The sequence below is a fragment of the Ammospiza nelsoni genome, chromosome 15, assembly GCF_027579445.1.
Source record: "Ammospiza nelsoni isolate bAmmNel1 chromosome 15, bAmmNel1.pri, whole genome shotgun sequence".
Taxonomy (NCBI): Eukaryota; Metazoa; Chordata; class Aves; order Passeriformes; family Passerellidae; genus Ammospiza; species Ammospiza nelsoni.
In genome coordinates this window covers 15,850,755-15,864,795 of record NC_080647.1, presented here as the reverse complement: position 1 = coordinate 15,864,795, position 14,041 = coordinate 15,850,755, and positions in this window count along the sequence as shown.

The window sequence follows — 14,041 nt, the reverse complement described above, 5'->3', positions numbered from 1 at the left end:
CAGAATCTTCTCTTGCCTATTTCTTGGTGAGGAGATCATTCTGCAGGGATCCATACCCACACCTGAGGCTCCTTTACACTGGCAGAACAAGTTAACCAGCTATAGTTGAGTTGCTGAACATCTCAGCTCTTTTGAACAGGTTTTTGACAATTTATGGTTCAGTGTTGTCTAGTCATCTGCTGTCCCTGCACCTATTTCTCTGATCTTTCTTGATTAATAAAATAATAGGTTCTAAGGAACAGTTCCAGTTATCTTTGAGTCTGCCTTCTCTATATTATGCTCTGAGAGACCTCATAAAAGTTGAGATAAGAGGAATTTTGCATAACAAAGGTTTTCTCACAGGGCTGAAATGCTGCAAAATCTGTTCTTTGGCCTTCAGGTCCAATCTGGAGATACAGAGTTGGGTAACCAGGCTGTTTCTCTCAGTAGCTGCTGGGCAAATATATAAATTTAACATTGTTGGTCCTGCAGGAAGCAAAGGTACTTGCTCAATGATCAAAGTGGAGGGGAGAAGCAGGCCCATGTTAATGGCACACTTAACCAAAAGCCTGTGAGTACTTTCAGAGCAAAATGGCTTTGAGTCCTGCATTCTTCTGGGGTGAAGTAGAGGAAAATAATTGACCAGCTAGGCTGCAGACAGCAGCCATGCAGCTAAACTTGTGGCAGGCTGTAATGAGAAGATGGAAACTCCATGATGGACTGCAGACACTGTGTTTAAAGGTGCAGTCACTGTATGTTTGTAATCCACTGCATTATAACTCCAGGACAAATTGGGCTGATGTCTGGACATTTCAACCCCTTCCCTGAAAAGTGAACCATTGCTTGGGTCAGAATACTCCTAATCAACTTCTGCTGTAGCCTTAATGCACTGGAAAGCAGATAGTTCATTTATGATTCATCACAAGCTAAGAAATATGCTGATAACACTCAGGGGCTACTCCAATTGGTATCTGCTTAAGCTTCCATAAATTAGATCTGAATGTCTCTTATTCCAAAGCTGTGGTTGAGCAGGACAATGTGGATGCATGAGAAAAGGCTGACATCATTCCTCCTGACTCAGTTTTTCCCTCCTGTGCTTGCCAAACAAGCTGTTTCTTGGAAAAAGGTTGTCTTTGTGGTCCCTAGACAATATGCCGCTTCATTTTTGCATTTCTTATACACATTACAAGAAAAGTGGAAGATTGACCAGTATTGATGTGCATGTGAGGGTAACATTTGTCCAAATTAATTCAGAATATCCATGGCAAGGTACAACTCTTCTGAGCCCTACTCCAGTGCTCTATCCACAAGGTTATATCGCCTTTATAATTGGCAGTAGTAATTTACTAAGCCTTAAATCATCAAGCTCTGCTTAATTTAATGTCAGTGTTTGATACTGAAAACAGTGATGAGTCTGGCTCATTGTGCCTCCCTCCAGTGTTAGTTTCTTATGGAAATGAGCATATGCCACACTGGTATCCATATCATCATTTATCTCCAAATATTTTTTAACTTGAGGGCATTTTATCAGCATTCAGGAGACAAAAACCTGAGGTAAGTATGTTCTGTAAGAAATAGAAAAGGGAAATACAAATTTGTACTGCTTAGGAGGGAGGTTGTAATGTGATTTCTTGTACCTGTTGGCCACTCTCTCTGTGCATCCCCCTCCAGGCTCCTGTAGGTCACCCATGATGGGGAACTGGCAGGTTGGTGACAGTGGATAGGAAAGGGTGATGTCCTGGCAGGGGGAGGCTGAAATCACAGAGTGAGGATAGAGGAACACAGGGCACAAACTCCTGAGCAGCCAGGCTTTGTGTGTTCCACTCAGGACAAGTTCTGCTGCCCTTTTCACTGGAGTAGGGACACTGCTCTGGGGGTGGGCAGATTGCTGGGCTGGTTGGATCCTCTGCCTGAAAGCACCACCATCACCTGTAGTGCCTCTCACATCCTCACTTCCTTCCTGTCAAGGACAAAGAGGCTGCCCTGGGCAAAAGTTTGAGTTTTGGGGTTTGGATTTTTCCATATATCCTCCCAAAACGACTCACAGATTGTCAGAATTCCCAGAAATCTGGAGGCTACTGCCAGCTAAAAGGGTTGACATTTTTGCACAGGTTTGAGGGCAGCTTTGCTTTGCTGAAGTAGCACTGGCAGAAATCCTCCAGGAGGGGAACCCCCTTTGCCTCTGAACATGAACACTGATGTGGAAGTGCCTCTCCAACACCTGCAAGCATCTTAATTAATCAAAATTATGAGCCCAGTTAAACAACCCAGCCATTAAGCCCCAGCCATTAAGCATCATCAAGCTTTATTTGGTTCCCATAAGAAGCAGCTTGATTAAACGTATTACAGTTAAGTGGAGGGCACTGCAGATGTGGAACTGGGATATAGGCTTGTTTGCAGCAGCATCCCAATAAACTGCAGGTTCTCATCTCACCTTGTCCACACATTCTGCCCTCCAGTTGTGGTTGCAGAGCCACCATCCCCATTTTGACTTGTGTCACAGACATCTTTTATGAAAAATCCTTTCCTTAGGATTTTTTCTCCTGAAGAGCTGAGAGGCCTCAGGAACAAAATGTAAACAATGGTTATCTGCTGCTGTGGAATGCAACAGGTGGATCTGTGATTGGTCTCATGTGGTTGTTTCTAATTAATGGCCAATCACAGTCAGCTGGATCAGACAGAGAGTCCGAGCCACAAGCTTTTGTTATTCATTCTTTCTTTTTCTATTCTTAGCCAGCCTTCTGATGAAATCCTTTCTTCTATTCTTTTAGTATAGTTTTAATACAATATATATCATAATATACTAAATCAAGCCTTCTGAAACATGGAGTCAGATCCTCATCTCTTCCCTCAAACTGAGACCCCTGTGAACACCGTCGCAGACTTGTTCCTGCCTTCTCTCAGAATGATGGTGGTGTGCTAAAATACATGGCCCAACTCACTCTCTGAATTTCACCTCTTTTCATATTCCCCTTTGTCCACTTGCTGCCCTGGGGCCAAGACACTTGCCTCATTCTATAGCTGCAGGAAGAGAAAACCCAGATGAGCTGCTCCATGTAAATGCCTGAGATAGTGCAAGAACTTAAATTTAGATTCTTCCCTTAAACCTGCAAGCTCTCATTCTCATCTTCCTCCAGGTCTGCTGTTGATACCATCACATACCCCTTCTGTTTGTCTTAAAAGACTACTTCATTTTTCTGCTGTTCAGTTTGAAGTTTGCATCCAAACTCTGTGTACTTCTTGCCCTGTGTGAAACACTGCTTTATCAGTTTATCCTTCCCTCCAGACCGAGTTTATCTAAAATGACTGAGCTGTGCCTACGTGTACAGACACATCTGTCTCCCTCCTGCTGCAGCAGCTCCTTTTCAACCTGCTGCTGTTGCTGTGGGCTCTCACCCTCTGCTCTGCAGCACCTGCAGCCTGGATTCCTCCTTGTTCCCTGGGATCCCCTTCAGGAGCTGTTGCTACAGATAGGCTGTGGTCCTGGCTCCAGGGAGGGTGCCTGGAATATGCTGGGGGCTGGTTTGTTTTTTTCCTGTGATCTTCACAAACAGGAGATGATTTTTCTCTTGGTATCTGTCTTTGCTGTCTTGGTGTTTCTCTTCATTCTGTTTTCTCCTTCGGGCAAAATTCACTTTCAGGTTGTGATGAATTCATCAGAGGATGGTGAGCAGCATCTCTCTTTTTCCCTTCCCATCACAGATTGTTTGTTCTGTGCTCTTTTCAGGAGACTCTGATCTCTTCTCTCCTTTCCTGAGTGCTTTATCTCCCCTGATTGTTCTCCCATTAGGACATTTCTCAGCAGAGCCTCCTGGCAGGTTGCAGTTGGCATATCTGACCCTTGCTGGATGTGGGTGAAGGGTGTGATTCATTTCCCTTCACTCAGATCAGAGCTGGTGAAGAGCTCTGTCCTCCCTTGATGTGTCACCTGTCTGAAGGGGACACAAGCAGGAGCACCACAGCAGAACCTGGAGGGTGTTAAGGCACTTCTAGTGAAGGACCATGGTACAAAAGCAGCAGATGCTGCAGGCTGTCAGGAGTGTTGACATAATTGAGAGGCCTCTTGAGCCCTTGCTTCAAAGGTAGCCACACGTCCCCAGTGGGATCTGGTCATAAAGAAATGAACCAATTCAGAAAAAGTCAGAGTCATTCAGAATTTCAGCCTTCCCCAAGGCCTGAAAAGTTTCTCTCTGCTTCCTGATGTGTGTCCCCACATCCCAGGTGAATGCTTAAAGAAGGTTTTGAAATCCACTCCAGGGCAACAGTGACACAGGCAACAGAGGAATGCCTTTGGTTCTGGAGTACTTCTCTCAATCCATGGGAATCTTTGATCATTTGGGGCTTTCTCATCTCAAGGCCTCCCTTTCATCTTTTTTCTCTGCCTCCACACACTCATTTCTGAAGAGAAGATCATAGAAAGCTGCCAGAATGATAGCAGCTACTGTCCACCTCCAGTCCTTAGAGACCATCTCTCTTTAATTGGGTGTCTCCTTTGTGCAGCTCAGCAGCCTGCAAACTCACTTCTGATGCTGATCAATATTTTTTTTTAACCATGCCATTTTAACTTGATGGTATCACAACCCAGCAAACACTTCCAAGAGTGCTATGTTGTATTTACTGAAACAATTCTCTGATTCTATTTGGCAGACTGTCTCCTGCAGCTGCTGAGCAGAGAGAAAAAGAGCCACACACCTCTTCTGGAAAACTCTTGTCATGTCAGAAAGCTGTGTAAAAAGGAACAGGATGGGAATGGAGATGGACACAGCTGATTTTGTTAACTCAAGTGATGTGGGCAAGGCAGACATTTGCCAAACAGATTAGGAAATGTACAAATGCAAGCACCAATACTTGAGTTGAATACTGTGAGCTCTGGGTGGGTTCCACCCCTGACAGGGGCCCAGGTAATGAGAGTTTAACACCCCTGGGGATTTCTGTGACTGGGAACCTGACCCAGATTCCTCTACTTATGTCCCCAAAACTGCCCTTGGGGGGCACTGGTGACAAATATAGAGGGGGATGAGGTATTGACTTCACCTGGGATAGTCAGCCATACCTTTTCTCACCTGAGCTGAGCCCAAGGATTCCATCCAGGATGAGGTAAATGGTGAGGAGCAGCACTGTGAGAAACTAGATGAGCCTTAAACTGTGTTTAGGGCAAACTAAATGGTGGGTGTGGATTGAGAAGCTGAAAGTGAGGGAATGATGTGAACTGGGCAAAAGCACAAGTGGGAGAAGAAAGACATGATCAAAGTTTCTTTAAAGCCACTGTGTTGAAAGGGAAGTTCAGAGCAGCCAGCCACCCTGAGCTCAGGGCTGATGAGACACCTTTGTTAGAATGTCACCAGCACTGAAAATCCTGTGCCAAAGGAAGCTGTGGGAAGGGGACTGTGCCTGGAATAGCTATGAGGTCTCCAAGAGGGCCTGGACACTTGAGTCATGGAGATTTATTGGGCTGGGAGCCTTGTCTCACTCTGGGGGTCAGACTAAGGTGGCCCATTGCAATTACTTTTATCAACAGCAGATGAAAGGGGAATTGGTGTTGGGAGTTCATGAACCCTCTCAAATGCTCCCAACAGCCTGAGTCTCTGTGCTGTCCTTGCAGCACCTATTTCTGGGTAAGCAGGGCTGTGTGTGCAGTGCCTGGGTGACAGATTGCTGTGCCCCGACCTGGAACAGGGGATGTCACATCTCGTTTTAGGCCTACATGCATATGCATGCTTGCCTCCGTCCTTTTCCCTATTTAGAGCACCCCATGCTTTTCAAAAAATAAATAAAAATAAAAACAAACAAAAACCCCACCCACAGAAATAAACCCAAATAAATACCACAAGGTTCTGCTCTAAGATCAGGAGGTAAATAGATAAATGAGGGCATTAGAATTGTTCTTATTCTGGAGCTACCTTCAGGCCAGGGGCAGGGCATCCCTCAGATGAAGGGAAAAGTTTCACAAAGATTCTGCAAGGTTGTCTTGAGCCAGTGGATAAGAGGGCTGAAGGTGATTAACTGCTTGCTGTGATACAGATGCTGAATGAAGAGAATGGCTGCAGTAATAGAAAACCCCATTTCTGTTCTCTTGCATCATGAGTTCCCAAGTTTATGCTCAGTGAGTTTATTTAAATTGGACCACTGCTTCTATTTGGAACTAATATTCTTGTTTTCTTGAATAAAATGTGTTTTCCAATGTTGTTTCCGTTCCAAACCACAGCCAAGCAGCATCTCAGTCTACTTTCTTAAATCAAGAGAATTGTTTATGTCCTTGGGAGCTGGCATAATAACATCTGAAGGAAGCCATGAGACACAACAGGAATTAATTCATAAGTTAATGAAAGCTGTGGAGTGCAGCATAAGGATGATCAGGGCAGGTCTTGGGCAGCATTTGTCAAGCTAAATTTCTTTCTGTTGAAATTGTTTTCCTTGGAAGGATCATGGACCAGCTTAAATACATGTTTGTTATATAGTATTTTTTGGTATAAAAATGGGTAATAGAAGAGAGTGCAGCACAGAAACAGGAGAAAGTTGGTATGGATCAAAAAAGAATGAGAAAATTGCTCAAATGCCCTACCAAAGAGGGGAAAAACCCATATGGGTAGTGTGGCATATTCTCCATGGAATTTGTCACCTGGAAGCAGAATGTTTTGGTACCCACTGGAAGGAGCTGGAGATGGGGCTGATGTCAAACACCTGATAAAACCAAAGCACACAGAGCCTGACTGAAGCCATCTGAAGAAACTCCAAAAGAGCTGGAAATGAGTTTGTGTGCAGGATCTTAACTAGAAGACGAGCCGCTATGGTGAGCAAGGTCAACTCTCCCCCTTGATTTGGGATTGCTCTTGTGGTGGGAAAATGAGATCCTAGAGTAAATATGGCCTTGAATGCTAAAGCTGTGCCTCAGTGCTCAGAGCAGGTGGACAGAGCAGACCAGTGGTGCAATATCACAGCATCTCCTGGGCTGTGAGTCACAGCAGACTCGTCACCATCACGCGGCTCTCCCGTCACAAGCACGTGTTTGTCCCCTTGCATTGCCCTGTGCCTTCCAGGAAAAGGAGCCCCTGCTCAGCTCTGAGCCCTACTCTGCCCAGGTCTGCAGCAGGACTCTGTGCCCAAAGGAGCTGACCTGCTTCTGCCTCCTCTTGCTGCAAATCCCAGTGGGAGTGTGGGAATGGAGATGCCCATGGCTGTCCCTGGCACTGTGAGGGCACACCCCGAGTGCTGTGCCCAGCTCTGGCCCCTCAGCTTGGGAAGGACCTTGGGACACTGAGCACATCCAGAGAGAGGGGCTGGGAACACAAACCCTGAGAGGAGCCCCTGAGGGAGCTGGGGGTGCTCAGCCTGCAGAAAAGGAGACTCAGGGGTGCCCCCATCGCTCTGCACAGCTCCTGAAAGGTGCCTGTGCTCAGCTGGGGCTGGGCTCTGTCTGCAGGAACTGACACAGCCAGAGCACACAGCCCCGAGCTGTGCCAAGGGAAATACAGGCTGGATAGCAGGAAAAGGTTTTTTACAGAAAGGCGATAAAGTTGTGGAATGGCTGCCTGGGGAGGTGGTGCAGTCCCCATCCCTGGGTGTGTTTAACAAAGCCTGGATGTGGCACTGGGTGCCAGGGTTTAGCTGAGGTGTTTGGGCTGGGCTGGACTCAATGATCTTAGAGGTCTCTTCCAACCTCATTATTCTGTGATTCTGTGAAGGTTTTTTCCAACCCAGTCACTCTGTGAATCCTGTGAAAATGCCCTCCTGAGGCACGGGCTGGCAGAGAAACTGGGAGTGTTAGCCCTCTCCCACATAGAGGTGGTCCCGTACTTTTTCTGCCTGGGAAAAGTTCAACAGAGTCAATTTTGCATGTGTGAACAACCTCTGTGAAATGAGAGCAAGGAGCCGAGTTACCAAAGCCTGTTTTCCATGACTGTGTCCCTCAGTGCACACAGGAGGATCCAACAGGGCCCTCAGTGATCAGAGCAGGATGTGCCTGTCATCCACGTGGATGGAGATGCCTGAATCAGCACACTCGTTTCCCCAACAGTGGGAGCATCAGTAGGTTTATTTTCCATCTAGATGCTTGTTGACATGCATGGTGTAAACCCATCATTCCAGCTAATGCTGACAGAGGCAGAGAGGTCTCACAGTCATTAACCACCAAGCTCAGATGTTGCTGAGAGTGGGAGGGGAGATGAGCTGCAAACAGCATACTGGCATCAGCTGCCTCTTTCTTAAAAAAAAAAAAAAAAATCTGCCAAACAAGTTTAAATTGCTTAGAAAGCTTTGGGAGTTGGAAATTAAAAAAAAAAAAAAAAAAAAGTAATTACTCTGGGGAAGGAAGAGAGAGGCAGATTTGTGGTACTCTAACAAAGCTGCCAAGAGCCTAGCTCAGAATAGCTAGAGAAGATAGACATCATGCTTGCAGTGACTTCTCAGACTGGAAGGGGTTAACCAAGCTGTTAACTTTTCCATTCCCAGCACCTCAGGCTACCAGATAAAGCTGAGTTCCCAGGAAAGACCCCATCATCAAATATTGGCAGGCTGTGAGCTTCAGCTGGGGTTTGGCTGAGACTAATCCTTGAAAGCCCAACTGCCTGTGTTCCCCAAGGCCTGAGTCTCAAAGGAATGCCCAGCAGGAGCAGAGAGGCAGGGAGCTCATCGTGCCCCTGTCCCTGGCACTGTGAGGGCACACCCCGAGTGCTGTGCCCAGCTCTGGCCCCTCAGCTTGGGAAGGACCTTGGGACACTGAGCACATCCAGAGAGAGGGGCTGGGAACACAAACCCTGAGAGGAGCCCCCGAGGGGGCTGGGGGTGCTCAGCCTGCAGAAAAGGAGACTCAGGGGTGCCCCCATCGCTCTGCACAGCTCCTGAAAGGTGCCTGTGCTCAGCTGGGGCTGGGCTCTGTCTGCAGGAACTGACACAGCCAGAGCACACAGCCCCGAGCTGTGCCAAGGGAAATACAGGCTGGATAGCAGGAAAAGGTTTTTACAGACAGGTGATAAAGTTGTGGAATGGCTGCCCAGGGAGGTGGTGCAGTCCCCATCCCTGGGTGTGTTTAACAAAGCCTGGATGTGGCACTGGTTGCCAGGGTTTAGCTGAGGTGTGTGCGATTCACATTCTCTGAACCTGAGAGAAGCAGTGAGAGAAGCAGAGAAAAGAATGATCAAAACCATTCTTATCTCATTTGCTGCTCCTGTGTTGTGCCAAAGTAGAATGCAATATGGAGATTGTTTACCCAGAGTGGTTGGGTTTTGTTTCCTTGGCCTGTCAGGGTCAAACACGTGTGCAGAATGTCGGTCAGCAGACAGACACAAGATTTTGTTCAGTTGAGTGCTTGTGCAGTTTCAGTTTAGATGTAGTGTAATACAGTACAGTCTGTATCTCTTTTATATGATATAGTATAATAAAGTAATTAATTAGCCTTCTGATTTCAATGGAGTCAGATGCATCATTCTTCCCAGACGTTTTGGTCATCTGCTTTTACAATAGTTTTGGGGCAGGGCTGGACTCAATGATCTTGGAGGTCTCTTCCAACATGGTGATTCTGTGAATTCTGTGTGAGATCCACATGCAGCACCTGCAGCCCCTGTACTCACAGGTAAATGGGGGCAGTGGCTTTTTCATTTGCTGGAATCCTGCTGCTGCTTTGTAGGGAAAGAAGAGTTAGTGGGCAGTGGAGCAGTTTCTCTGGACACTCCTCAAACTGGGCTGCAGTGCAAGTGGGGCTGTCAGGGGTGGAATTTACCTGCCCCAGAGCCGCTCCCTGCTCTGAGCAATCTCAGCATGCAGCCACACCAGCACAAGGGAGGCAGCCCCAAATCTCTGGTTTATTTTCCTGTCCCTGCTTTATCTCACTGAGCTCTGTCTGCTGCCTCCTGGCCTGGGCTCTGCAGGCTGGCTCAGTTGCCAAGGGAAGCAGACATTCCTCCCCAGGTCCCAGCTCCTGCTGCTGCTGTCTGAGCTCGATGAAGATCAGGCTCTGTGGGCAGGGACACGGCTGCCCTCTTGCTGATGCAATGCCAGGCAGGCTGGGAGCTTTCAATAAAAAGTAATTAATGGTAAAGCAGACTCCTGCAATCCTGCAGTCTCTTCTATTTCTGTTACTTAGGCTTTTAAAGGCAACGGGAGCACAGTGGTTTGACTTCTTTCTCTGGCCAAAAAAAGGATGCACACTTAATCTGGTGACCTCACATCCATCTCCTGCCCTTTATTAGCACCATCTGTCTCCTTCTGCCTGCTGAAAGGAGACTCTGCCCATCCTCATGGCTGGGACAATACAAATATTGCTCAATTACAGCCATGTTCCAAATGCAATTACTCAATTGCAGTGTTAATTGAATTATTTGAGTTTAATTATTCCATTAGGACTTTTGTCAGTACAGTCTAAGCTGCTTGCTTTGTCTCTGGGCTAGCATCACAATGCAGCATCTGGCTGCACAGGGAAGGACTGATTTCACTCACTCAGACCCAGTTAGGCTGAGGGAAGCCTGGCACTGTCAGAAATGGTGCTCTCAGGTTCAAGGAGAGGTGTCCAGGCTGCAGGGACCTTCTTTTCTCCAGTCCAAGCGCAATGCTTGCAGCAGAGAGCAGGGACTGTTTATGCAGAAATAACTTTGTCTGAAGAGTCAGTGATAAAAATACCTGTGAAGGTTTTGCAAATGAAGGGATCAGTCCTAAAAGACGCTTGGCAGAAATCAAAAGGAGCAGTTGCACAACATGAGCCTGTGGTAGGGCAATATACAGTCAGTGAGGCAGCTGCTAAGGGTTCCTTACAGCCCTCAGAGAGGGGCTGGGGTGGGGCTGCAGTGGGAACTCCTCCAGTTCTTGTGGGGAATTCACCTGGGCAAGCAGAAAAACTGCTTGGAATTTATTTCTGATTCCTATCCTGCCATAATCACCAAATCACAGAGTTCTTAGGGTGGGAGGGGACCTCTGGAGATTAGATAATCCAACCCATCCTTGGGATTTCCTCACTATTACCATCATGCAGGGCCCCATCCCCTGGCAGCCCTGGTGCCCCTGCTTGGTGCCTTTGCCATAAATCCATCCCTGGTTACCTCACAGGCAGCCCCAGCCAAGCCCAGGGGCATTGGAAAACAGCCTCTGGATTTGTAATTTTGTTCTTTTTTGACTCCAATGCCTCATTTAATATTTCCCAGCCCCAGCAATGCATTCCTGTGCCAGAGACAAAGGCTGGCTGGAGGTTCAGCCACTGACATTGGCATTATGAGGCTGGGGCTGCAGATCCTGTGCTCAGCGAGGTGAGCAGGGTTCTTCCTGTGCTCCTAGCTGCAAATACAGGGTTGGCAAAAACTTCTGGCACTTGACTTTTAGTGCTGATCCAGCTGATGGCTATGGATGGTGGAGAATAATCGAGATAACATTGCTTTTGGAAACTTTGCCCCAAGTTTGCTTTAAATATGAATTCTGGATGGGTGAAGCCATCAAGAAGAATGTTGGGCCCACACAATCCCAAGTCAGAAGCTATTTCCAGTGCTCCTGCTCTGAACAGCTTCCAGACCCTCTAAACACACAGGTTTAAAGAATTGCCCTTCAGTCTGGAAATATTGGCTCTTCTCTTGTATCAAATAACACCTAATGTCATTGTTGCTGAAGGCAACCAGGATGAAATTGCCTGCCTTATTTTTCCCAGTGTGTTGGCTTTATGCACTTGGCAGCATTTGGAGTCAAATCAATCTTGCTTTCCTCTCCTGGACAGGTGCTTAGTTCTGCTGATGTCAGGGTCCAGCTTTAGTGCAGAGGAGGGAGAGGAGGCAGGCATGGCTGAGAGCACAGGGACCGGGCTGCAAAGCCCCACAGCCTCAAGGAGGCTTAAATTGTTAAATCATAGAATGGCTGGGTTGGAAGGGACCTCAAAGAAGACCTCACTCCATCCCCTGCCATGGCAGGGACAACTTCCCCTGTCCCAGACTGCCCCAAGCCCCATCCAGCCTGGCCTGGGACATTTCCATGGATGGGGCAGGCACAGCTGCTCTGGACACCCTGTGCCAGGGCCTCACCCTCCCTGTAAACCATTTTTCCCTAATCTAAACCTGTCTTCTGTCAGTTTAAAGCCATTCCCCCTTTCCTATCCCTCAATGCACTTGTTCAAAGTCCCTCTCCAGCTCTCTTGGAGCTCCTTTAGATACTGGAAGGGTATTCCAGATAGAAGAGGTTCTCCAGGGTTCTCCAGGCTGAGCAATCCAAATTTTCTCAGCCTGCCTCCACAGGAGAGGTGCTACAACCTGAGTTTCCCTGGCCCAGTGCTTCTACCTTGTGCAGAAAAGGGCTGGCAGAGGTTTGGAGAGCTCAGTTTTGTGAGTGCTAATGTCCCACACGCTTGGGGATTTGTACCTGCCGAAACCCAGGAGGTGTTCCTTGGCCCGCTCCCCCTGTGGCAAAGCTGCCTTTCAGATAAAGGGCATTGGATGCTCTGAAGAGCAGCTTCAAGGGACAGTGAAGTACCCCAGGACCTGTGGGGACTCCTGACCAGTGGATGGGTGAAAAATCAGCTTTGGGAGGAGCTCAGGGGATGTGCTCTGCTGTACACTGAACATGTACAGCATCCCCTGAGCTGTGAGTGCCCAACTGGCTCACAGAGCCAGATCTCCCCTTCCCTTCCCTTCCCTTCCCTTCCCTTCCCTTCCCTTCCCTTCCCTTCCCTTCCCTTCCCTTCCCTTCCCTTCCCTTCCCTTCCCTTCCCTTCCCTTCCCTTCCCTTCCCTTCCCTTCCCTTCCCTTCCCTTCCCTTCCCTTCCCTTCCCTTCTCTCCATTTCTGTCGGTTATTGTCACAGACATCTTTTATGGAAAATCCTTTCCTTAGGACTTTTCCTCCTGAGAAGCTGAAAGGCCTCAGGAACAAAATGTAAACAATGATTATCTGCTGCTGTGGAATGCAACAGGTGCATCTGTGCTTGGTCTCATGTGGTTGTTTCTAATTAATGGCCAATCACAGTCAGTTGGCTCAGACTCTGTCTCAGACACAAGCTTTTGTTATTCATTCTATCTTTTTCTATTCTTAGCTAGCCTTCTGGTGAAATCCTTTCTTCTATTCTTTTAGTATAGTTTTAATATAATATATATCATAAAATAATAAATCAGCCTTCTGAAACATGGAGTCAGATCCTCATCTCTTCCCTCCTCCTCAGACCCCTGTGAACACCGTCACAGATTATTCCTTTCATCCTCTTCAAGGGGCCTCCTGCTGCCTCTTAAATCTCTTTTTTCACCTTGTTTAAACACTGCAGGCCAGTGCAGGACCTGGAAAGGCTGAGCATGACCAAGATTATGGATCCCCCTCCCTTGGGGTGCCCATGGGCAGGGTGGTGCCAGCTGCACAGAGCCCTGCCATGGGTGCTTGAGATGGTCAGGGGTGACCTCCCTGGGCACACGGATCTTTAGGAGGTTTGATCTTTAAGATCTTTGCTGGTTTTAGCCTTTCACTTTGTTAAACTGTCTTCATCTTGACCCATGAGTGGTTTTTCCACCTGATTTTCTCCTCCCATCCTATTCCATTCCCTCTCCTGCTGAGGAGGGGAGGGATAGAGCAGCTTGGTGGGCACCTGGCATCCAACCAAGGTCAGCTCACCACAGGAGTGCAATCTTCCTTCCTTACTTTATTTGTGCTGTGACTGCTTTGGGCTAGTTACCTTTAATTACTGGCTCTGCTGAGGCTGGCTGAGTCTTTTCCGGCGCATGGTTTGGAGGTCCTTGCTCCCAAACAATGAAACCACTTACCATCACTTATCTTTTAAATCAGAGTTTATATTTAGCTGGTGCCTTCCATCCAGGCTACTTCTCCACACCTGCTCAGAGAAAAGCCCTGCTGTTCATAGGGGGATTGCAATGCTCTCCCCATTCCTGCAGCTCACAGGAGGATTGCAATGCTCTCCCCTGTCCTGCTGTTCTCAGGAGGATTGCAATGCTCTGCTGCCCAGCTGGGATGTGATCTCCAGGAGGACATCAGGCCCCACACTGCTTGCCTTGATGTTGAGCTCAGTTTTGGCAATTCCTTCACTTTGATCATCCTTATAGAGTGAAAAACTCATTCTAAGTGTGTACAAAGACATTAAAGCTCTCACAGCCACCACAG